Here is a 25,055-nt window from a genome sequence, read left to right as displayed (position 1 = left end):
AACATCAGTGACCGGACACAAATCGTACACCAGGGTGGAACATATGGAATGGCTGAGATCACGTGCAGAATTGAAAGTCTTCCAAGCCACAAAGGCTACTGCCCCTCCCCCATGGGGATAGCAGACTGGTTCTGGAGAAGGAAAGAAACTTTAATATCAGCAAGGAATTAACTCAACCAAGCTCCATCTGTGGAGTTAACTAACAAATTCTGATTGTTGAAAACAAATGCTGAGCACACACAAACCTGGAGTAAGCTACTAAAGGAACCAGCAGTTTTCACTCAGGCAGAGGGGAGCATGGTGATCAGGAAAGAAAAAAAAAGAAGTTTTTTATAGTTGTATAGTACAAAATATTAGAAAAGGGCTGGAACAAGAAAAGTGGCACACAGAACCTGGGGATACATACCAACCCCAGATCTTAATGATGAGCAAACACTGGGAGCAGAGGTCAGGCTCTGAAAAGGCTGTTTTTTGAACTTCTTAACAGCTCATTACATACAACTGCAAGCACTCTCAGGCTCCAGAACTGCCCCAGGCAAGGGCAGAATTAAGGCAGGTCTGAAGGACAAAGTAAATAGGTGTATGAGGACAATTCCCTAAGGGGTGTATTTTCCCCAGGAAAACAGGGGCAGGGCCCAGCCCAAGTGGAGACCCTCCTTAAAGGGAATTGAGGCCCCAAAGGCTGGAAAACAGAAGTAACCAAAACCAACCTACCTCAATCTCTGTCTCAACTACATCAGCGGAAGGGAGAGGCAGCTGAAATTAAAGTCACTACATCACTTTACACTGATGGGGAGCTGTGGGCAGGGGAGCACCTTATGCTGGGCAGGATATGAAAATGAGAGAGAAGAGGCTTCAAATTAAAGGCTGTAACCTGCCAAATCTCACCCTCAGGGAAACTTGATGCTGACACTGGCTACTTTCTCCTCCAGAGATCTGGACCTGACAGGTCTGGGAAAATTTGAATGGGGACGATTCTATCCGAGGAGACTCTCCTCAAAAAATAGGTTTCATATAAGCAGGGCAAGAAACAGGAAAGTTCTGATCAGTTAAACAGAACCTATGCTGGAGATCTAGAATAAATTGAGCTGAATAGAAACAACAGGTAAAGAACAAAGCCATTCAACAAGAAAACCCTAGGTAAAAGAGTGAAAACAACCTCCAGAATAAACTAATTAAGGAAATCAAATGACTAGTTGCCAGCAAAAAAATAATGATGTGTTCTAAGAAAACTGAAGACATGGTCAAAGAACAAACCAACCTTTCAAATGAGATACAGGAATGGAAACAACTAATTCAGGATGTTCGAACAGACATGCAAAATCTCATCAAAAATCAAATCAATGAGTTGAAGGAGGATACAAAGAAGATCTTGGACAAATATGAAGAAAAACTCAAAAGTTTAAAAAAACAAATGGAAGAATTTATTGGAAGAAAGGCACAACAGAAGAGAAGAAAACAAAACAAAACAGAACAAAACAAAAAATCCGAGAGCTATAACAACAGATTTGAAGAGGCAGATGAAAGGATTAGTGAACTGGAGGACAGGACACCTGCATTCCAATACGCAAAAGAAAAGAATGGAAAAATATGAGCAGGGTCTCAGGGAACTTGAATGATAGCATGAAGCACAAGGAAATACATGTTACAGGTGTCCCAGAAGGAGAAGACAAGGTAAAAGGTACAGAAAGTCTACTGGACAAAATCACCACTGAAAATTTCCAATCTCTAATGAAGGACAAAAAAATTACAGATCCAAGAAGTGCAGTGTACCCCAAATAGAACAGATGCAAATACACCTACTCCAAGACACTTATGAATCAGTGTCAAATGTAAAAGAGAGAATTTTGAAAGCAGTAAGAGGAAAGCAATCTGTCCCATACAAGGGAAGCTTGATAAAACTACATGTGGATTTCAGAAAAGAAAACCATAGAAATGAGAAGGCAACTGCTAACCAAGAGTTCTATACCCATTCTAAAAATATTCAACAAAAACCAAGGGGATTAAATATTTTCAGACAAATAGTCACTGAGAGGATTTGTGACTAAGAGACCGACTCTACAAGAAATACTAAAGGTGGGCGGGCCACGGTGGCTCAGCAAGTAAGAGTGCTTGCCTGCCATGCCCGAGGACCCGGGTTCGATTCCCGGTGCCTGCCCATGTTAAAAAAAAAAAAAGAAATACTAAAGGGAAACTACGGGCAGACAAGAGAAGACAAGAGAGAGAGATGTGGAGAAGAGCGGAAAAATGACTATCAATAAAGGTAAAAAGAGAAAAAAGTGAGATATGACATATACAATCCAAAAAACAAATGGTACAATTATTGCCTTTACAGCAATAACATTAAATGTTAAAGGCTTAAACTCCTCAATCAAAAGACCTAGTGTTTTAGTTAGTAAGCTGCCAGAAAACAATATATCAGAACTGGAAAGCCTTTCAAAAAGGGAAGTTCAATAAATTACAACTTTGTACTTCTAAACTATAAAAATTTCAAGGTATTCAGTGAAGGATACCTTGATTCAAGAAAGACTAACAGGACTAGAACACCTCTGTCAGCTGGGAAGTCACATGGCTGTCATCTGCTGGCCCTTGCTCCTGGGTTCCACTGCATTCAGCCTCTGTTCCTGTGGGGGCTTCTCTGTTTCTGTAGCACTGGCTTTCATCTCTTGGCTTCCTATGGCTCTCTCAAAGTTCTGGCCTGCTTAACATCTCATGACAATGTCAGCTGGGCTCCAAGCATCTCCAAACATCTTTGTCTCTGTTATCCAAGTGCTGGCATCTATGTCAGCTCTGCCCTGCAGTTTCTGTCAGCAATGTGGTTTCTGTAACACTCTGAGGTTTTTGACTCCAAGTCCACTCTGAGTCCATTCTGACTCTCTTCAAAATGTTTCCTCTTTTAAAGGATTCCAGTAAACTAATCAAGACCCACCCGAAATGGGTGGCGTCACATCTCCATCTAATCAAAGGTCACACCCACAACTGGGCATGCTGCAACTCTGTGGAAATTATCTAATCAAAGGTCTCCAACCTACAGTATTGAACCAGAACTAGAAGAAATAGCTGCTCCAACAATATTGGATCTGGATTAAAACAGGGCTTTCCTGGGATACAGAATGCTTTCAAACAATCACAAATACAGTGGCAGAATGCATTAAAAAAAAAACAGGATGCATCTATATGCTGTCTACAGGAGACTCACTTTTTTGCTATTGTTTTTTTGTATGCTGTATGGCAGGGTCACATTTCATTCTTCTTCCAGGTGAGCATTCCATTACTGCAGCACCTTTTGTTGAATTTTTGTTTGTTTGTTTGTTTGCTTGCCTGTTTCGTTTTTTGGGGGAAGTACATGGGCCAGGAATCGAACCCAGGTCTCCCGCATGGTAGGCAAGAATTCTACCATTGAACTAGCCTTGCACCCCCAGGAGACTCATTTTAGACCCTGGGACAAAAGTAGACTGAAAGTGAAATGCTGTGAAAAGATATTTCATGCAAACAACAACTAGAAAAGAACAGGAGTGGCTGTATTAATATTCAACAAATTAAACTTTAAATGTAAAACAATTAAAAGAGAAAAAGGACACTATGTATTAATCAAAAGAATGATTCAACAGGAACACATAATAATCATAAATATTTATGCATTAAGCCAGAGTACTCCAAACTGTGTGAGGCAAACACTGACAACACTGAAAGAAGCAGCAGACACTTCTACCATAATAGTTGAACACTTCAATCCCCCACTCTCATCAACGGACAGACATCTAAACTGAGGATCAGTAAGGAAATAGAGATTTTAAATAATATAATAAATGAACCAGACTTAAAAGACATTTACAGAACATTACACCCCACAACAGCAGGATACACACTTTTCTCAACTGCTCATGGATCATTTTCAAGCATAGATCATACACTGGGTCACAAAGCAAGTCTCAATAAATTTTAAAAAACTGAAATTATACAAAACACTTTCTTGGATCATAAGAAAATGAAGTTGGAAACCAATAAGGGGTAGAAGACCAGAAAATTCACAAATAGATGGAGGCTGAACAATACACTCTTAAACAATCAGTGGGCCAAGGAAGAAATTACAAGAGAAATCATTAAATATCTCCAGGAAAATGAAAATGAAAACAAACAATGTCAAAATTTATGGGATGCAGCAAAGGTCATGCTCAGAGGGAGATCTATAACCTTAAATGCCTGTATTAAAAAAAGAAGAGCAAAAACTGAGGAATTAACTGTTCACTAAGAGAAAGAACAGCAAACTAACCCCGAAGGAAACAAAAGGAAAGAAATAACAAAGATTAGAGCAGAAATAAATGAAATTGAGAATACTAAAATAGAGAAAATCAACAAAACCAGAAATTGGTTGAGAAAATGAATTAAATCAATGGACCCTTAGACTGACAAAAATAGAGAGGATGTAAATAAATAAAATCAGAAATGGAAAGGGGACATAACCACTTGTCCTCACAAAAATAAAGGAGGTAATCAGAGGATACTATAAGCAACTATATCCTAAAAAAGCAGACAACACAGATGAAATGGACAAGTTCCTAGAGAGGCATGAACAACCAACAATGACTCAAGAAACAGACTACCTCAACGAACCAATCACAAGTAAAGAGATTCAAACAGTCATCAAGAAGGTCCCAGAAAAGAGAAGTCCAGGACCAGACAGCTTTACATGTAAATTCTACCAAGAATTCAAGAAACAGTTAAGTACCAATCCTGCTCAAACGCTTCAAAAAAAATTGAAGAGGAGGGAAAGCTACCTCATTCTATGAAGCCAATATCACCCTAATAACAAAGTCAGATAAAGAAACTACAAGAAAATATAAAATTACAGACAAATCTCTTTAATGAATATAGATGCAGAAATCCTCAACAAAATACTTGCAAATTGAATCCAGCAGTACATTAAAAGAATTACACACCATGACCAAGTGGGATTTATTCCAGGTATGAAGAGTGGTTCAACACAAGAAAATCAATTAATGTAACTCTCCATATCAATAAGTCAAAGCAGAAAAACCACATAATCATCTCAATTAATGCAGAAAAGGCATTTGACAAAATTCAACATCCCTTCTTGATTAAAAACTTCTAGCCATAAGAATAGAAGAAACTTCCTCAACATGATAAAGGGAATATATGAAAAATCTACAGCTAACATCATCATCAGTGGAGAAAGACTGAAAGCTTGTTCCCCCTAAGATCAGGAACCAGATAAGGATACCCACTGTCACCACTGTTATTCAACATTGCGCTTGATGATCTAGCCAGAACAACTGGACAAGAAAAAAATAAATAAAAGGCATCCAAATTGGAAAGAAGTTAAGCTTTCACTGTTTGCAGATGACATGATACTACATGTCGAAAATTCTAAAAAGTCTACCGCAAAGGTCCTAGGGCTAAAAAAATAAGTTCAGCAAAGTGGCAGGGTATGAGATCAACACCCCAAAAAAATCAGTAGTGTTCCTATACACCAGTAATGAACAATGTAAGGAGGAAATCAAGAAAAAAATTCCGTTTGAAATAGTAAGCAAAAGAAAAAAATATTTAACAGTAAATTTAACTAAGGAGACAAAAGACTTATACACAGAAAACTACAAGAAATTACTAAAGAAATCATGGAAGACCTAAATAAATGGAAGGGCATACTGGGTTCATGGACTGGAATACTAAATACAGTTAAGATGTCAATTCTTCCCAAGTTGGTTAAGAGATTCAATGCAATACCAATTAAAACCCCAACAACTTATTTGTAGGAATAGAAAAACCAATAACAACATTTATTTGGAAGAACAGGGTGCCCCAAATAGCTAAAAATATCTTGAAAGCTCTTTTTCATGGTGCCTCAGAGGTGGTCAGCTGCTTCAGCATGAAGATGAATATCTCCTCCCCAGCCAAGTGGCTGCCAGAGCCCATTGAAGTTGCTGCTGATGCTCTTGGCAAAGAATGGAATGGTTACATTGTCCAAATCAGTGATGGAAAGGACAAAGTTTCCCTATAAAGCAGGGTGTCTTGACACATGGCCGTGTCTGCCTTTCACTAAGAGGTATTCCTGTTACAGATCCAGGGGAACTGGAGCAAGAAAGCACAATTCTGTTCAGGGTTGTATCTCGGATGCCAATCTGAGCATTTTCAACTTAGTTATTACAAAAAAGGGAGAGAAGGAAATTCCTGGACTAACTTATACCACTGTGCCTCATCGCCCAGAGCCTAAAAAGCCAGCAGAATTCACAAACTTTTCAGGCTCCCTAAAGAAGATGATGTCCACCAGTATGTTGTGAGAAAGTCCCTGAAGAAGGTAAGAACCTAGGACCAAAGCACCCAAGATACAGCATCTTGTTACTCCATGTGTCCTGCAACATAAACATGTCGGTGTACTGCCCTGAAGAAACAGCATACTAAGAAAAACAAGAGACCACAGAATATGCTAAACTTTTGGTCAAGAGCATGTAGGAGGCCAAATAAAAACACCAGGAACAGATTGCCAAGGGACAGAGACTGCTCTCTCTCACAGCTTCTACCTCTAAGTCTGAGTCCAGTCAAAAATAAGATTTTCTAAGAGTTACAAATAAGTAAGATCAGACATTTAAAAAAATATCTTGAGAAGCAAAAATGAAGTGGGAGATCTCACACTACCTGACTTAAAGCATATTAAAAATCTACAGTGGTGAAAACAGCATGGTAGGGCGGTGCAAGGGTAACTCAGTGGTAAAAATGTCACCTGCATATGCCAAAAAATACATACATATGTGTGTGTGTGTGTGTGTGTGTGTGTGTGTGTGTGTGTGTATATTCTGTCTTTTCTTTTTTAGATACCAACTTCTGAAATTCTCACATTTTAGTAAGAAAGCTACCTTTTTATGAATGTTAGCAGTTATTGACCTAATATTTGTAAATGGTCTGTTTGGGCAAGTAAAATTATGTACTTCAGTGTTTGAAACAGAAAGTTTTTTTCCTTTTTTTTTTGAAATGTACAATGTCCCTCATGTTATGGCAGTGTACCTTGTGCCACTGAATTCCCACAGTGTACCTTTTTTTTTTTTAACACTCCTTCAAATAAATAGAAAAATTGTTATACTATTGATCTTCAACTTTGCCATTCATGCTTCTACACACATTAGGCTAGGTATTCCACTTTGAAAGCAAGAGCATGTCTACCCTTTGTATGGCACATGCCATTTCTGGAAAATGAAATTGGAGACTAAGTATTGCTCTCTATAAATAACTGCACCCTTGTTTTAAAAAGAAGAAATGTATACTGAGGCAGTTTCATCACTCGATTTGTTTGGCAAAGGAAGCAAGACAGTGCTAAGTATTTTTAAATGGTTCTGTAAGAAAAGCTGAATCATAAATCTTCATTCAGGAATGCACATTAAGATTATCGAATGGTGTCAGAACTATTCGCAGGGAAGAAAGAGTGAGTTTGGCTAAATGGATCTTTTATAGCCTTATGATCTATCGTTTTCTTAAGTTTTTGATGAAAAAAGTAGAAAGATCATTCTGTTGCATTTCCCCACCCTTGTTTTTAAAAGAACAAACACCTAGTCCTACAAACGGCTTGTATTAAACTTTTACATTTGAATTAAAGAAGATTAAACATGAAAAAAAAAAATCCAGCATAGTACTAGCATAAAGATAGACATACTAAAATGGAATCAAACTGAGTATTCAGAAATAGACCCTCTCATCTATGGATAACTGATCTTAGATAAAGCAGTCAAGCCAACCCACCAGGGAGAGAGCAGCCTTTTCAATAAATAGTGCTTGGAGAACTGGATATCCATATGCAAAGAATGAAAGAGGATCCATATCTCACACTCTAATCAAATATTAAGTCAAAATGGATCAAAGACCTAAACATTAGAGTTAAGACCATAAACTTTTAGAAGAAAATGTAGGGAAATATCTTAAAAATCTCGTAATAGGAGGTATTTTCCTAGACCTCACACCCAAAGCACAAACAATGAAAAAAGAAATAAATAAATGTGATCTCCTCAAAATTAAATACTTTTGTCACCAAAGAACTTTATCAGGAAAGTAAAAAGGCAGCGTGTCCAACTGAACACAATAGTTCAAAACAACATATCAGATAATGCTTTAATATCTAGAATTTACAAAGAGGTTCTACAACTCAACAACAGAAAGACAAACAATTCAATTTAAAGATGGGCAAAAATATGAACAGACACTTTTAAGAAGGAACAGTATGAATGGCTAAAAGGCATGTGAATGGATGTTCAATTTCACTGGCTGTTAGGGAAATGCAAATCAAAATCACAATGAGATATCATCTGACATCCACCAGAATGACCATTATCAAAAAAACAAAACAGAAAATGACAAGTACCAGAGAGATGCAGAGGAACAGCACACTTATCCACTGTTGGTGGGAATATAAAATGGTACAACCACTCTGGAAGGCAATTTGGCAGTTCCTCAGGAAGCTAAGTATAAATCCAGCAATCCCATAATCAGGTATATATATTCAGAGGAACTAAAGGCCAGGACACAAATGGTCATCTGCACATCAACGTTTATAGCAGCATTGTCTATGACTGCCAAGAGCTGGAAACAGCCCAAATGTCCATTAACAGATGAGCAGCTAAACAAGTTGTGGTATATGCATACGATGGAATATTACACAGCTGTAAGACAGAATCAAGTCATGAAGCAGGTAACAATGTCCATGAACCTTAAGGACATTATGCCGAGTGACATTAGCCAGAAACAAAAAGATAAACACTGTATGGTCTAACTAATATGAGCTAACATTAATGAGCAAACTTTGAGAGTTAAAGTTAAGAACACACATTATCAGAAAATAGAAAGGGGGTAGAAATTAGGTATTTGGTGCTGAAGGAATACATACTGTACAAAAGGATTGATTGTAAAAATTCAGATATGGATAGGACAATACTATCTGGCTGTAGCACAATAATATAAGTACACTGAATGCAGCAGAATATGAGTATGGTTAAGGGAGATAAGCTGGCCTGTATGACACCAGAAGGAAAGACAGAAGATAAAGACTAAGATAGTATAACTTAGGAATGTCTAGAGTGGACACAATGGTGATAAAATGTACAAATATAAAAATGTTTTTCATGAGGGAGAACAAATACACATCAACACTGTGAGGTGTTAAAAAAGGGACGGTATACAGGAAAAAATAAAACTGGTGCAAGATAGGATCTATAGTCAACAGTAACTTTGTAATATGCTTCCACTGAACATAAGAAAGGCATTATGCCAAAGATAAATGCCAGCAAGTGGCGTATATTGGGGAGGGATACAAGTTTTTGGCGGAAAAAAAGGAATTGTCTTCAAATAGATTACAGTGGCAGAGGCATGGTTTTTACCTAGGTTGGACTGCATGATGTACAAATAAAGTACAAAAGTGAACAGAGAGAAGCAAGTGTTAGAGAAAATGTGGAGAAAGAGATGTACTTATTCACTGTCAATAGGGAAGCTGAGAGGTACAGCCCCTCCGGAGGGCAGTGTGGTGGTTCTACAGGAGCCTAGGGGTAGGGATGTTACATGATCCTGCAACCTTGTTGCTAGGTATATTATCTGGGGTAACTGAGAGTAGGAACACAAATGTACATCTGTACATACGTTTATGGTGGCAGTGTTCGTGATTCATAATCAATGGGGGAGGCCTAAGGGTACAACAACTGAGGAATGGAAGGGGGAACTGAGGTGTACACATACAACAGACTACTGAGTGACTGCAAGAAGGAATGGCGCTATGAGGCATGCAACTATATGAATGAACCATGAGGACAGTATGTTGAATGAAATATCAGAAACAATGTGTTATCAGGTTGGGGCCATTTATAAAGGGTACTAGATTGTAAGCTCCCACAGCAGTCACATCTATTCCAGAGTTGTAACTGTTATTTACGAATTCTGAAATACTGATCTATTACATATAATCTGGGTGTTCCCTGAAACTTCAGGTATTCATGTGACTCCTGAGATTCAGAATTGGAGCACTGAATTTATGAAACTCAGCATTACCACATACGGGAACTATTTAAAAAGCTGAATTCCTGGGATAAGCAAGGACCCAGTATCATGGGATTAAGAAAGCAGTTTTCTTGTGTCTGATGTTCCTTTTATTTACAGCATGGAAAAACGAATAAAAAAATATGGATAAAAAATAAATAGGGGGAACAAAGGTTAAAATAAATTAAGTAGATTGAAATACTAGTGGTCAATGAGAGGAAGGACTAAGAGGTATGGATGGGGTGTATGAGCTTTTTCTTTTTCATTTTTTTTGCTGGAGAAGCAAACGTTCAAAAAACTGATCATGGTGATGACTACATAACTATGTGATGATACGGTGAGCCATTGATTGTATACCATATATAGAATGTTTGTCAAGAAAGTTTATGTGTTTCTTTATTGTGTACAATAAAAATATTTTTTGAAAAAAGTTTGCATGCTTGCTTGTTAAAGGTTTACAATATAAATATTAAAAAAAAAAAGACGTTTTGACCAAAACAGGGAAGAGAGTAATGAGACAAAAAAATTTCAGTGGCTGAACGATTTTTTAGAGTCAAGACGTTATCCTGGAGGTTATTCTTATGCAGTATATAGATATCACTTTGTAGTTCATGGTGTATTGGAGAAGCTAAAGGGAAGTACCTGAAACTCTTTTTTTTTACCCTGAGTTTTATTTATTTTTATAATACAGCTTTATTGAGATACATTAACACACCATACAGACCATCTGAAGTATACAATCACTGGCTCACAGTACCATCACATTGTGTATATATCCCCATTATCAATTTTGGAACATTTTCATTACTCCAGAAAGGAAATAAAAATAAAAAATAAAACCCAAATTCTCCCAGACCCCTTATCCCCCCACCCACTCCCTGACTGATAGTAATGCTGTGGTACACATTTGTTAACTGTTAATGAAAGAATATTAAAATATTATTAACCACAGTTAATAATAGGTACATTTTTCCCCATGTATCCATCTATTATTATTTTTTAACATCTGTTCCCCCTATTGCTTATTTATTTTTAATCCATATGTTTTACTTGTCCGTCGATAAGGTAGGCAAAAGGAGCATCAGATACAAGGTTTATACAATCAAACCATCACAATGCGAAAGCTATATCATTATACAATCATCTTCAAGAAACATGGCTACTGGAGCACAGTTCTACAGTTTCAGGCACTTTCCTCTAGCCTCTCTAATTCACCTAAGACTAAAAAGGGGAAATTTATATAATGTGTAAGAATAACCTCGAGGATAACCTCGCAACTCTGTCTGAAATCTCTCAGCCACTGACACTTTATTTTGTCTCATTACTCTCTTCCCCTTTCAGTCGAGAAGGTTTCCTCAATCTCTTGATGCTGATTCTAGGATTTCTGTCCCACAATGCCAGGGAGGGCAGTGTGTTTGTTTGCCATGTTGGTTAAGAGAGAGATAGGCCACATGTCAGTAACAAAAGAGGTTCTCTGGGGGTGACACTTAGGCCTAATTTTAAGTAAGCTTACCCTATCCTTTGTGGGGATAAGTTACATATGAAAAAATTCCAATTTGAGGGCTTGGCCTATTGATTTGGTTGTCCCCACTGCTTGTGAGAATATCAGGAATTCTCCAAGTGGGGAAGTTGAATTTTATCCCTTTCTCACCATCCCCCAAGGGGACTTTGCAAATACTTTTGTATTCACTGTTCAAATCACTCTGGGATTTACCGGGGCATCATACTGGACAAACCTACAAAATCTCATGCCCTATTCAAGGTGCCATGTACTTATGGTCTTCAATTAACCTGTTCATAAAAATTATATTAGGAAACGCACTAGTCAAAATATAAATTTTGTACCATATAAACATTTTTTGCTTTAGTCTCACATAAAAGTAGAAGTTTTAAAATACGAATGACCATCTATTTTTAACACACCGCAATACTGACATTCCTTTGTTCTCCCTCATGCAAAAATATTTTTTAATTTGTACATTTAGTCACTATCACTGTACACTCTAGGCATTCCTAGATTATACTATCTTGTCTTTATTGTCTATCTTTATTGTCTATACAAAAGCAATTGTACAAAAATATAATATATAACTTTTCCAAAGTGACTGTGTGATTGTTCAAACCTTGCATCTTATACTCCTTTTATCCAAGGTATAGACAGATGAGTAAAAATAAATAAATAAATAATGGGGGGTTTACAGGTAAAAAAAAATTGGGTAGACAGCAATACTAGTCAATGAGAAGCAGGAGTAAAGGGATGTATGGGTTTACAAAAACCCATGGGATGTATGGGTTTTTCTTTTTTCTCTTTTATTTCTTTTTCTAGAATGATGCAAATGTTCTAATAATTACCATGATGATCTACACACAACTTTGTGATGATATAGTGAGGCATTTATTCTATATTTTGGATGGGCTTGCATGGTGTGTGAAAATATATCAATAAAAATATTTTTTAAAAATTCTGTGTTCTTTCACATCTTTCGGTTAATATTCAAAAATTCTCATAATTTTAAAGCTCTAAATTATATAATTTCTAGGAGTGTGTGTGTGGGTGGGTGTGTGACCCATATGTGGTGGTTTGAAGCTATATGTACCCCAGAAAAGAATGTTCTTAAATTTAATCCATTCCTATGGATGTGGACCCACCGTAAGAAGGACTTTTTGAGGAGGCTACTTCAGTTAAGGAGGAACCCACCTCACTCAGGATGGGTCTTCATTCTCTTGTTGGAGTTTTTTATACAGGGAGTGAGAGAGAAAGCCAAGGAAGCAAGAAAAGGTGAAAGCAACACAACCTGGAAAAGAAGGAAGAGACCAGTAGATATCGCCATATACCACAGGATTCAAGGATGACTGGCAGCCAATCTTCAGAAAGAAACCATTGCCTTGATGATGCCTTGAATTGGACATATTCTCAGGCTCAAAACTGTGAACTAATAAATTCGTACTGCTAAGCCAACCCATTTCATAGCCTAACAAGCTAAAGCACTGCATATAGGCTTCAAGTTTTTTATTTATTTTTCAAAATTCTGGAGCTATAAATAAGTTCATGAAATGTAATTATCCCCAGTACTACCTAATTGCTAAAGACAATCATTGATTTGACAATCAGCAAAATAAGTCTTTCATTGAAAGTCTAAATGTTTCTTAAAAAGGAAGCAAAACAGACAAAATGTCCATCAACAGAAGAGTGGTTGAGCAAGCTGTGGTATATACATATGATGGAATACTATGCAGGTGTAAGAAAGAATCAAGTCATGAAGCATGAAACAACATGGATGGACCTTAAGGACATTATGCTGAGTAAGATTAGCCAGAAACAAAAGGACAAACACTGTATGGTCTCACTGACACGAAATGACATTAGTGAATGAACTTGGAGAATTTCAGTTGGCAACAAAGACCATCAGGAGATAGAAATATGGTAGATATTGGGTAACTGGAGCGGAGGGGATACTGATTATACAACAGGATTGTAAAAATTCAGAAATGGATAGCATAATACTACCTAGTTCTAATACAATAATGTTAGAACACTGAAAGAAGCTGAATATGAGAATGATGGAGGAGGAGGGCTGGGGGCACAAATGAAATCAGAAGGAAAGATAGACAATAAAGACTGAGATGGTATAATCTAGGAATGCCTAGAATGTATAATGATAGTGACTAAATGTACAAATTTAAAAATGTTTTTGCATGAGCATAAACAAAGGAATGTCAGTAACGCAGGGTGTCGAAAATGGATGGTAATTAATAGTTTAAAACTTTAACGTATGTGTGAGACAAGAAAAAAATGTTTACTTGGTACAAAATTTACATTCTGACTAGTGCATTTCCTAATATAACTTATGTGGGCAGCTTAACAGAACCACCATGGTACTTGGAACATTACATAGGGCATGAGATTTTCTAGGTTTGTCCAGAGTGATGCCCAGACAAATCCCAGAGCATTTTGAACAGTGAATAAAAAAGTATTTGCACAGTCCCCTAGGGGGAATGGTGAGAAAGGGGGAAAATTCAACTTCCCCATTGAAGAATTCTTGATATTCTCACAGGCAGTGGAGACAGCCAAAGCAACAGACCGAGCCGCCAATCTTGTGGTCTGTTCATATGAAACTTAATCCTGCAAAGGATAGGCTAAGCTTATTTAAAATTAGGCCTAATAGTCACCCCCAAGACAACCCCTTCTGCTGCTCAGATGTGGCCCCTCTCTCTCGGCCGACACAGCAAGCAAACTCACAGCCCTCCCCCTTTTCTATGTGGGACATGACTCCCAGGGATGTGGACCTTCCGGGCAACGTGGGACAGAAATCCTAGAATGAGCTGGAACTCAGCATCAAGGGATTGAGAAAACCTTCTCGACCAAAAGGGGGAAGAGCAAAATGAAACACAATAAAGTGTCAGTGGCTGAGACATTTCAAACAGAGTCGAGAGGTTATACTGAAGGTTATTCTTATGCATTAAATAGATATCACCTGGGCGGGCCACGGTGGCTCAGCAGGTAAGAGTGCTTGCCTGCCACGCCCAAGGACCCGAGTTTGATTCCCGGTGCCTGCCCATGTAAAAAAAAAAAAAAATTGATATCACCTTGTTAGTCAAGATGTAATGGAGAGGATGGAGGGAACTGCCTGAAAATGTGGAGCTGTGCTCCAGTGGCTATGTTTCTTAAAGATAATTGTATGATGATATGGCTGTTGCAGTGCAACTGTGTGGCTGTGAGAGCCTTGTGTCTGATGCTCCTTTTACCTACCTTATCGATGGACAAGTAAAACATATAGATTAAAAATAAATAAATAATAAGGGGGACAAACATTAAAATAAATTTAGTAGACTGAAATGCTGGTGATCAGTGAAGGGGAGGGGTAAGGGGTATGGTATGTAAGAATTTTTTTCTGTCTTCTTTTTAATGCTTTTTCTGAATTGATGCAGATGTTCTAAGAAATGATCATGATGAAGAATATACAACTATGTGATGACATTGTGAACTACAATATATATATTGTGAACTACAATATATATTGTATGATCATATGATAAGAATGCTTGTGTTTGTATGTGGTTATGTATCATAAATAAAAAATTAATTAATTAAGAAAAAGAAAGGGAGGACTTGCAGGCCAAGATGGCAGCTTAGCGATGTGCGCATTTTAGTTCGTCCTCCAGAACAACTACTAAATAACCAGAAGCAGTACAGAACAGCTCTTGGGGCCATGTCAGCGACCAGACACACAGCATACCCCAGTCTGGACCAGCTGGACCAGCTGTGAGCACCCCTAGAATCATGAGTCCCCCAAGCTGTGGTGGCCAGTGCCCCTCCCCCAAGGCGGCTTCTCAGAGGGGAAAGGAAAGAGACTTTACCAGCAGCAGGGGCTGAGCCCAACCAAACACCAATTGTGGAATTAACTAACAAATCTGACTACTACACTTAGGACCCCAGCTCAGGTGAACCTGGTCAAAGCGGAGGTCTCTCATTGTTGATCTGGCACCAAGGGAGCAAGGCTGACGGAAAAAGAAAAGAAAAAAAAAAAAGGAAACAGAGGTTTTAGTGGCTATGTTTCTACAAAGGCTTGACTGCCTTTGGATGCAGCGGCAGGATTCCTCAGGCTGCAACTGCCCCAGGCATAGGCAGAAACAAGCTCATTTCAGGGCTTGTCTGGAGCCTGTGCCTTCCCCAGTGGAGGGGTAAAGCCCAACTCAATTGGAATACCTCCCTTAAGGAATTCAGACACCAGGGCACAGTAATTGGAAGCCATTAAAATCAGCCTACAACCTCTCCTCTGTCTCCACCACACCCCCAGCAGGGAGAGTCTGCCAGTTAAAGGTACCACATCATCTTACGCTGGTGGGACCCGCAGGCAGACAAGCACCACATACTGGGCAGGATAAGAAAAACAGAGTCCACATACTTCACAGGAAAGTCTTTCAACCTGCTGGGTCTCACCCTCAGGAAAACCAACGCAAGTGAATCTTTCCTCCTCATAGGAGGCCAGTTTGGTCGGGGAAAATCCAGCTGGGTCTATAATACCTACATAGACGCTTCTAAGGTTGGGGGGAAAAAGGCACCATAAAATCAGGGCAAGAAAACAAGAACTGAAAAATTCTCCTCTGTTAAACAAAACCTAACCTGGAGGTCCAGAAAAAGCTGAATTGAATGTCAAAGAACAGACAGACAACAAATTCATCCAGCCAGAAAACCCTAGGTAAAAGAAATGAAAGCAATCACCACAATAAACTAATTAAGGTAATTAAATGCCTAGATGCCAGCAAAAAATAACAAATCACACTAAAAAAACTGAAGCTATGGCCCAGCCAAAGGAACAAACCAACAATTCAAATGAGATACAGGAGTTAAAAAAATTAATTCAGAACATATGAACAGACATGGGAAACCTCATTAAAAACCAAATCAATGAATTGAGGGAGGATATAAAGAAGGCAAGGAACTGATTGTACATGTAGATTGGAATGATTTCTAATTGTTTTGTTAATTCTTTTTTTAATTAATAAAAAAAAAAAAAGAAGGCAAGGAATGAACAAAAAGAAGAAATTGTCTGAAAAAACAAATTTTGAAGAAAAAGTCAGAAAAAACAAATCACAGAACTTATAGATATGAAAGGCATGGTAGAGTTGAAAAAACAATGGAAACCTACAACGGTAGATTTCGAGAGGCAGAAGAAAAGATTAGTGAACTGGAGAACCAAACACTTGAAGTCCAAGAAGAAAAAGAAAATATAGGGAAAAAAATGGGAAAATATGAGTAGGGAATTGAATGACAATATGAAACGCATGAATATACGTGTTGTGGGTATCCCAGAAAGAGAAGAGAAGGGAAAAGGAGGAGAAAAACTAATGGAGTAAATTATCACTGAAAATTTCCCAACTCTTATGAAGGACTTAAAATTACAGATCCAAGAAGTGCAGCGTACCCCAAAGAGAATAGATACAAAAGGTGTACTCCAAGACATTTACTAATCAGAATGTCAAAGAGAAAGAGAGAATCTTGAAAGCAGCAAGAGAAAAGCAATCCATCACATACAAGGGAAGCCCAATAAGACTATGTGTAGATTTCTCAGCAGAAACCATGGAGGTGAGAAAACAGTGGGATGATATATTTAAATTACTAAAGGAAAAAAACTGCCAACCAAGAATTCTACATCCAGCAAAACTGTCCTTCAAAAATGAGGGAGAAATTAAAACATTTTCAGACAAAAAATCACTGACAGAATTTGTGACCAAGAGACCAGCTCTGCAAGAAATACTAAAGGGAGCACTAGAGACAGATACGAAAAGAGAGAAGAGAGAGGTGTGGAGAAGAGTGTAGAAAGGAAGAACATGAGTAAAGGTAAAAAGAAGAAAAATTAGATATGACATATAAAATCCAAAAGGCAAAATGGTAGAAGAAAGTACTACCTGTACAGAAATAATACTAAATGTTAATGGATTAAACCCCCCAATCAAAAGACATAGACTGGCAGAATGGATTAAAAAACAGGACCCATATATATGCTATCTCTACTCAAAGGACATGAGGGCAAGGACACAAACGGACATTTGCATACCAATGTTTATAGCAGCATTATTTAAAGATGGAAACAGCCAAAATGTCCATCAATAGACAAGTGGCTAAAAAAATTGTTGTATATACATACAATGGAATATTATACAGCTGTAAGACAGAACAAAGTTATAAAGTATGTAACAACATGGATAGACCTTACGGACATTATGCTGAGTGAGATTAGCCAGAAACAAAAGGATAAATAATGTATGGTCTCACTGATATGAACTGACATTAGTGAATAAACTTGGAAGATTTCACTGGTAACAGAGACCATCAGGAGATAGAAATAGGGTAAGATATTGGGCAACTGGAGCTGAAGGGATACAGATTGTACAACAGGACTGAATATAAAAACTCAGAAATGGACAGCACAATACCACTTAACTGTAATATAATTATGTTAAAACACTGAATGAAGCTGAATGTGAAAATGATAAGAGGGAGGAGGACTGGGGGCAGAAATGAAATCACAAAGAAAGATAGACGATAACGACTGAGATGGTATAATCTAGGAATGCCTAGAGTGTATAATGATAGTGACTAAGTGTACAAATTTAAAAAACATTTTTGCATGAGGAAAAACAAAGGAATGTCATTACTGCAGGGTGCTGACAATAGATGGTAATTAATATTTTAAAATTTCAACTTATGTATGAGACTAAAGCAAAAAAATGTATATTTGGTATAAAATTTATATTTTGACTAGTGCATTTCCTAATATAACTTATGTTGATAGTTGGGTGAACAACCTAAGTACATGGAACCTTGGGTAGGACATGAGATTTGTTGGCTTGTCCAGAGTGATGCCCTGATGAATCCCAGAGTGATTTGATCAGTGAGTGGAAAAGTATTTGCAAAGTTCCCTTCAGGGAATGGTGAGAGCGGGGGAAAATTCAACCTCTCCAAGTTGAATTCTTGATATTCTCACAAGCAGTGTAGACAACCAGAGCTATAGGCTAAGCCCCTTAGTTTTGGGGTTTGTTCATATGAAACTTAACCCCACAAAGAATAGGTCAAGCCTACTCAGAATTAGGCCTAAGAGTCACCTCCAAGAGAATCTCTTCTGTTGCTCAGATGTGGCCTCTCTCTCCAGCCAATACAACAAGTAAACTCACCACCCTCCCCTGTCTAAGTGGACATGACTCCCAGGGGTGTGGACCTAGATGCCAACGTGGGACAGAAATCCTAAAATGAGCTGAGACTTAGCATCAAAGAATTGAGAAAGACCCTAGAATGAGCCGAGACCCAGCATCAAGGGATTGAGAAAACCTTCTCGACCAAAAGGGGGAAGAGAAATGAGACAAAGTGGCAAAGGCTGAGAGATTCCAAACAGAGTCGAGAAGTTATCCTGGAGGTTATTCTTACACATTAAGTAGTTATCACCTTGTTATCCAAGATGTAATGGAGAGGCTGGAGGGAACTGCCTGAAAAATGTAGAGATGTGTTCCAATAGCCATGTTTCTTGAAGATGATTGTATAATGATATAGCTTTCACAATTTGATTGTGTGATTGTGAAAACCTTGTGTCTTATGCTCCTTTTATCTACCTTGTCAACAGACGAGTAGAACATATGAAATAAAAATAAATAAGGAGAACAAATGTTAAAATAAATTTAGTTTGAAATGTTAGTGATCAATGAAAGGGATGGGTATGTATAATTTTTGTTCTGTTTTTATTTTTCTGTTGTCTTTTTCTTTTTCTGAATAAATGCAAATGTTCCTAGAAATGATCATGATGATGAATATGCAACTACGTGTTGATATTGTGAATTACTGATTATATATGTACAACGTAATGATAATATGTTAAGAATGCTTGTGTTTCTTCCTTTTAATTTTTTTTAATTTAAAAATTAATAAAAACATTATGCTGAATAATAAAAAAGAAAGGGAGGGGTAAGAAGTATGGTATGTATGAATTTTTTTCTGTTGTCTTTTTATTTCTTTTTGTGAATTGATGCAAATGTTCTAAGAAATGATCATGATGAGAATATGCAACTATGTGATGATATTGTGAACTACTGATTAATATGTAGAATGGAATGATCATATGTTAAGAATGTTTGTGTTTCTTTGTTGTCATATTTTTCTTAAACATTTAAAGATTAATAAAAAAATTTTTTAAACTTGTCTAAACATACCACAGTATATAGTTTCAACTTTTGAAATTATGCAAATATTTTACATATTCAAAAATAAAATCAAATCAAAAGGAAAAATACAATCTCCAAAAAAATAAACAAAAAAGATTTTTTATATAGAGAATGTAACATTAATTGTGAAAGGGTAACCCATAGAAAACTCTGAAATCTGTTCTGTAACTACTTGGTGAAATGTGCTTTGAAAATTATTGTTTTTATTTAAAAAAAAAAGAATGTAGCATTATACACTCAAATAAAATTATTTTCAGAAACATTACAGTATAATACTTGACCATTCATACTCAGTTGAACAGATCCTATGGACAAGCAAACCTATAAGTATCTTAAATCTCATTCAGCTATGTCATTCCATAGATATTCCAAGGATTACATTTAGGTATATAAAGATAAATTTTAAATATATTGTACTGAGAGAGAAAAATTTTATTGTAAACAGTACACCAATGTACAGTATGAAGACCTACAAGTTGATATTGGAACAGAATAGAAAGCACCAGTCTCATGGAGGTTATGGTAGTATGTAGGTGATCTAAAGGAGAAAATAAAAATTTCAGGTAGAAATGTTGATTTCTTAGTTGTGACAAATGTGCCACAGTAATGTAAGATGACAACATCAGGGAAAACAAGCTAGATGAGGATACACAGGAACTCTCTGTACTATCTCCACAACTCTGTTGTGAATCTAAAATCATTCCAAAGGGAAAAGGTTAAAAAAAAAAAAAAAAAAACCTGAGCGGGCCACAGTGGCTCAGTGGCAGAGTTCTCACCTGCCATGCCCAGGTTGGATTCCCGGTGCCTGCCCATGTTTAAAAAAAAAACAGCCATCAGAGGGTTTTCACTTCAGCACAAGAGCTGGAGTTTTGAAGAAGCCCAAGTTCTGGACCGAATTAACGAGTGGACGCCATCCCGAAAAGATCACTTAAACCGTGATGAGCCAGTGAAATTGGTTACATCTTCGCAAAGGGGCAATCAAAGGAAGAAAAACCAATAATCTCTCAGAGTCCTGCTGAGACACAAGTAGACTCAAAACTTAAGAACAAATTTTATTTATTATTGGAAAACAAAACAAAAGCAACTTAATTTAAATCTGGAGGTGCATTCATAATCTAGTCTGCATTTATTTTGTAAGAAAGGTGACCATTTTACAAATTCTTTTATCTTATGTTCAATATATAAAAAGTACATCTGTTTTGATTTTTCCTAAGTTTTAGAAACTGATCTTATTTTTGTTAGTACATATTATGAAATCTTATGCTATAAAGGTGACTTCTCCAAATAAAAAGGGCCTTGGAAACCTCAATCCTGGGTTTCTGACTTACCTAGACAGCCTTTACTTCTGTTTCTGGAAGGTAATCGCTTTCATTTAAGACTAATAACTTTTCAAACACAAGAGACTGTCTTCTTCCTTTCTGCCTGGATGCCACTGAAGGTTCCTTATATTTCAGTAGCTAAACCTGCTTCTCTTCTTGTAGAAAACTTGACTGTAGTAGAACTTCTAACTGAATAATCCTAAAGTCAGTGATTTCCCAAGGGGAATGTGTTCTAGTAAAGCAAAATAAAACTAATAATGAAGGACTTTCTTAGAATTACTTAAAATTTGTCAATCTAACCATGGGCATGATTGGTTTAAATTTCTCTTTAGACCTTTGGAAGGAAAAAAAAGACTTTCAAAAAGCTTACGATGTTGCCAGATTCTTTTACTTTCATTTTTAAACCTGAGGTGACCTACTCCACCTGCAAAGGAAGTTGAGTTCTAAATATTTTATAAATACCTTCAAAAGAACCTTACATAGCAAGGTGACTTGTGTGAGATTCCATCAGTTATTGCATCTGTTCTCTCCACGGTCCTTCTGTTTTTCTGTGTCAGTATTTCTTAAACCAACCAGGTAATGTAAATTGACTATGGTGGGATGATCCCCTAAATTGAAGGTCTTGTCAAAGGGCCTTGAATTAGTGAGGACTTTCTCTTTTCTAGCAAACACTTGGATATTTCTCCATCTTTCAACATTCACAAGGTTGAACTATGTCAACTTCCATTAGGATATTTTAGAATATAAAAACAAGTATTCAGGTATAGTGTTTGAATAATTCTCCCTTAATTTATTTTTCAAGTCACAATGAACTAGGTAAAGGAAATCGTAGGAATCCTCAGGCTTCCATTTTTGGTTTAGAATGATCACAGGTGTCATGTCACAACATTCATTGGTCAGCTCAGCAGTGAATATGCATTTCTGGGCATACTAGATCAAAGCTTGGAAAATGAAAATCCATGGAATTATTTAATGTCATTTGGGATGTGGGATTTCAGGTAATAAAGCAAGTATCTTAGACAAAGTCATGCTTCATGTTGGAGCTTCAAGGACTCAGCCCATCTATATCTGTTTCCCTATACCTTTAAATAGTTTTTCTTGTTTACGACAGAGATCAAAGAATCTGGGGGGATTAGAATCTGGTGGCATAGATAGCTCTGTTAATAAAAAGATTTAAAAAATACTGTAGAAAGAGATGAAGGATATTCTATTGGGTTGTGAGTAAAATAGATAAAAGAAGAGAGGAAAAAAAAAGAAAAAGAAAAAAAGCCCAATGAGCAACAAAATGTAATTCACTTGAGAACTATAAGTTGCTCAGTAAAGCTGAAATACAATTTCCTATGAGGAAATGAGACTGAGAAAATAGTTAAATATTAGATTTGAAGACCTTATCTATCACACTAAGAAATTTGGATTTTAATCTGTAGGGGGTGGGGAGTTACTAAGGGTTTCAAATAGTAGAATGGCTGGTAGACCACAGAAGATGAACTGGGGAGTAAAAGGTTACACTGAGATACTGTAGTCGGATTCAAGATTAACTTTAGGGTTTGCTAAAGCATTTAGGGGTTGTAAGAGGCGTTTGAAGAATTAAAGTTCTTAAAACAAGAGTAAGTGGATAGATGATCATATCACTTACTAAGTCTAGAAGAATCATATCTGGAAGGGAGAAAAAGCTCAGGATTTTGTACATATTAAGTTTGAAGTACTATGAGACATTCAAGCCAAATATCCTACCCTAAAATCCATGAGGAAAAATTAGGTCTCAATATACACATTTGGGTGTAATCAGAATACAAGTAATATTTAAAATCTAAGGGCAACCTGCTTTTCACTCACCTGCCTTGTCCACTAACCCATGCCCACCTGCACAGCCATGCTCTCTGCCCATGTCGGCCTGTTGGCACCGTTCCCTGCTGCAGCTTCAGCACCTTGGCACAGAGCCTTGCTAAAGCAGCCGTACAGGGAGCTTCCAGAGGAATTGGGTAGTCCCTTTACCTCCTCCTGAAGAACAGCCCCTTGGTGAGCAACCTGACTCTACAATATCTAAACGAGTGGCCACTGACCTGAGCCACACTGAGACCAGAGCAACTCTGAAAATCTACCTCGGACCAGAACAGCTGCCAAATTGCTTGAAAGGCTGTGATGTGGTGGTTATTCCAGCAAGATTCTCAAGGAAACCAGGCATCACACGGGATGACCTGTTCAACACAAATGCCACAATTGTGACCACCCTCACAGCAGCCTGTATCCTGCGTTGCCCTGCAAATCTGGTTAACTCCAACATCCCAATCACAGCAGAAGTCTACAAGAACTATGAGTATACAAACCCTATAAAATCTTTGATGTGACTGCCCTTGGCTTTTTCAGAGTCAATGCTTTTGTTGCAGAACTGAAATATTTGGATCCAGCCCCCACCACCGCTCCTGTCATTGGTGACCATGCTGGGAAGACTTTCATCCCCTTCATCTCTCAGTGCACTCCCAAACAGGACTTTCTCCAGGACCAGGTGGCCACCCTTACTGAGTGGATCCAGGAGGCTGGCACAGAGGTGGTCAAGGCTAAAGCCGGAGTCAGTTGTGCCACTCTGTCCATGGCATATGCTGGTGCCCGGTTTGTCTTTTCCCTGGTGGATGCAATGAATGGAAAGGAAGGCATTGCTGAATAGTCCTTCATGAAACTGCAAGAAACGGACTGTCCCTGCTTCTCCACACCATTACTGCTAGGGAAAAAAGGCATGGAGAGAACCTGGGTATCAAAAAAATCACCCCTTTTGAAGAGGAAATGATAGGTACTGCTATTTCTGAGCTGAACACTTCAATCAAGAAAGGAAAAGAGCTTGTAAAGAACATGAAATGAGAGTACCATTAAAGAGCAATGAATAAACCTTATTACATTTCACTGGAAAGTCATGTGGAAAATAAAAATCAAACGGCTGGATAAGAACACCAAGGGAGAGTCTAGAACTATGGAAGAACAGAAGCCAAGCAATGCAGACTATAAAGGAGCACTGCTCACGAATGAGTTTAGGGATATAGAAGGGGAAGGGGAGAGGAACACACAACTAAAATATGAGGGAAGCCTAGAGAAAAAAAGTGTATGTTAATAAAAGTAAGATCTCATCGGCCAGGAATATTGTCACAACTGCCAAAGGTAGAAACAACCCACGTATCCATCAACAGCTGAAAGGATCAACAAAATGCTGAATATATATATATATAACTCAGTCATAAAAAGAAGTAACACTCTTATACATGGCACTTTATGGATGAACCTTGAAGACATCATGTTGAGTGAAATAAATCACACACTAAGGGACATATATGATTCCAGTCATATGAAATAGCTAGAATGTGCAAATGCATAGAGACAGAAAGTACAGTGCAGGTTAGCAGGGGCAGGGGTGTTCACATATAACAGGTGTAGGCTTCCTTTGGAATGATGGAAAATTTCTGGTAACAGATGGTGATGAGGGTAGCACAACATTGTGAATGTGATTAATCTCACTGAAAAGTATGCTTGGCAGTGGTTGAAATGGCAAAGTTTATCTTGTACATATATTATCAACACAGCAACTAAAAAGGCAATGATAACAGAGTTCTCGTCTGCCATGCCAGAAACCAGGTTCAATTCCTGGTGCCTGCCCATGCAAAAATGAAAAAAAAAAGGCAATGACAATTCATTGCCAAAGGGAAATAAATGAAACAGTTGGAACCATGTTCCAGTACGATAACTGTATAAACATATAGTTTTTACAATGTGACCATGTGATTGCAAAAAACTTGTGTCTGATGTTCCTTTTATCTGTCCATACACAAATAAGTAAAAAAAAATAAATAAATAACGGGAGGATAAAGGGTAAAAACTTGTGAAGATTGAAATACTAGTGGGCAATGAGAGGAAGGGGTAAGAAATATGATAAGTATGAGGTTTTTTTCTTGTTACTTCTTTTTCCGGAGTGATGAAATGTTCTAAAAACTGATTATGATGATGCATACA

At 37.5% G+C, this 25,055-nt stretch overlaps 1 protein-coding gene, 1 long non-coding RNA gene and 1 pseudogene across 6 annotated transcripts in view; 2 read left to right on the top strand and 1 right to left on the bottom strand.

Annotated features, from left to right (window-relative positions):
- Positions 1-25,055, bottom strand: part of AEBP2 (AE binding protein 2) — a 189,398-nt gene that overhangs the window by 112,256 nt on the left and 52,087 nt on the right. The window lies entirely within an intron of this gene.
- Positions 1-25,055, top strand: part of LOC143691571 (uncharacterized) — a 173,951-nt gene that overhangs the window by 138,464 nt on the left and 10,432 nt on the right. The window lies entirely within an intron of this gene.
- LOC143689854 (malate dehydrogenase, mitochondrial pseudogene) lies at positions 20,552-23,915 on the top strand (annotated as a pseudogene).

Source organism: Tamandua tetradactyla, chromosome 7 (assembly GCF_023851605.1).
Source record: "Tamandua tetradactyla isolate mTamTet1 chromosome 7, mTamTet1.pri, whole genome shotgun sequence".
Taxonomy (NCBI): Eukaryota; Metazoa; Chordata; class Mammalia; order Pilosa; family Myrmecophagidae; genus Tamandua; species Tamandua tetradactyla.
This window is presented reverse-complemented; position numbering and strand designations above follow the sequence as displayed.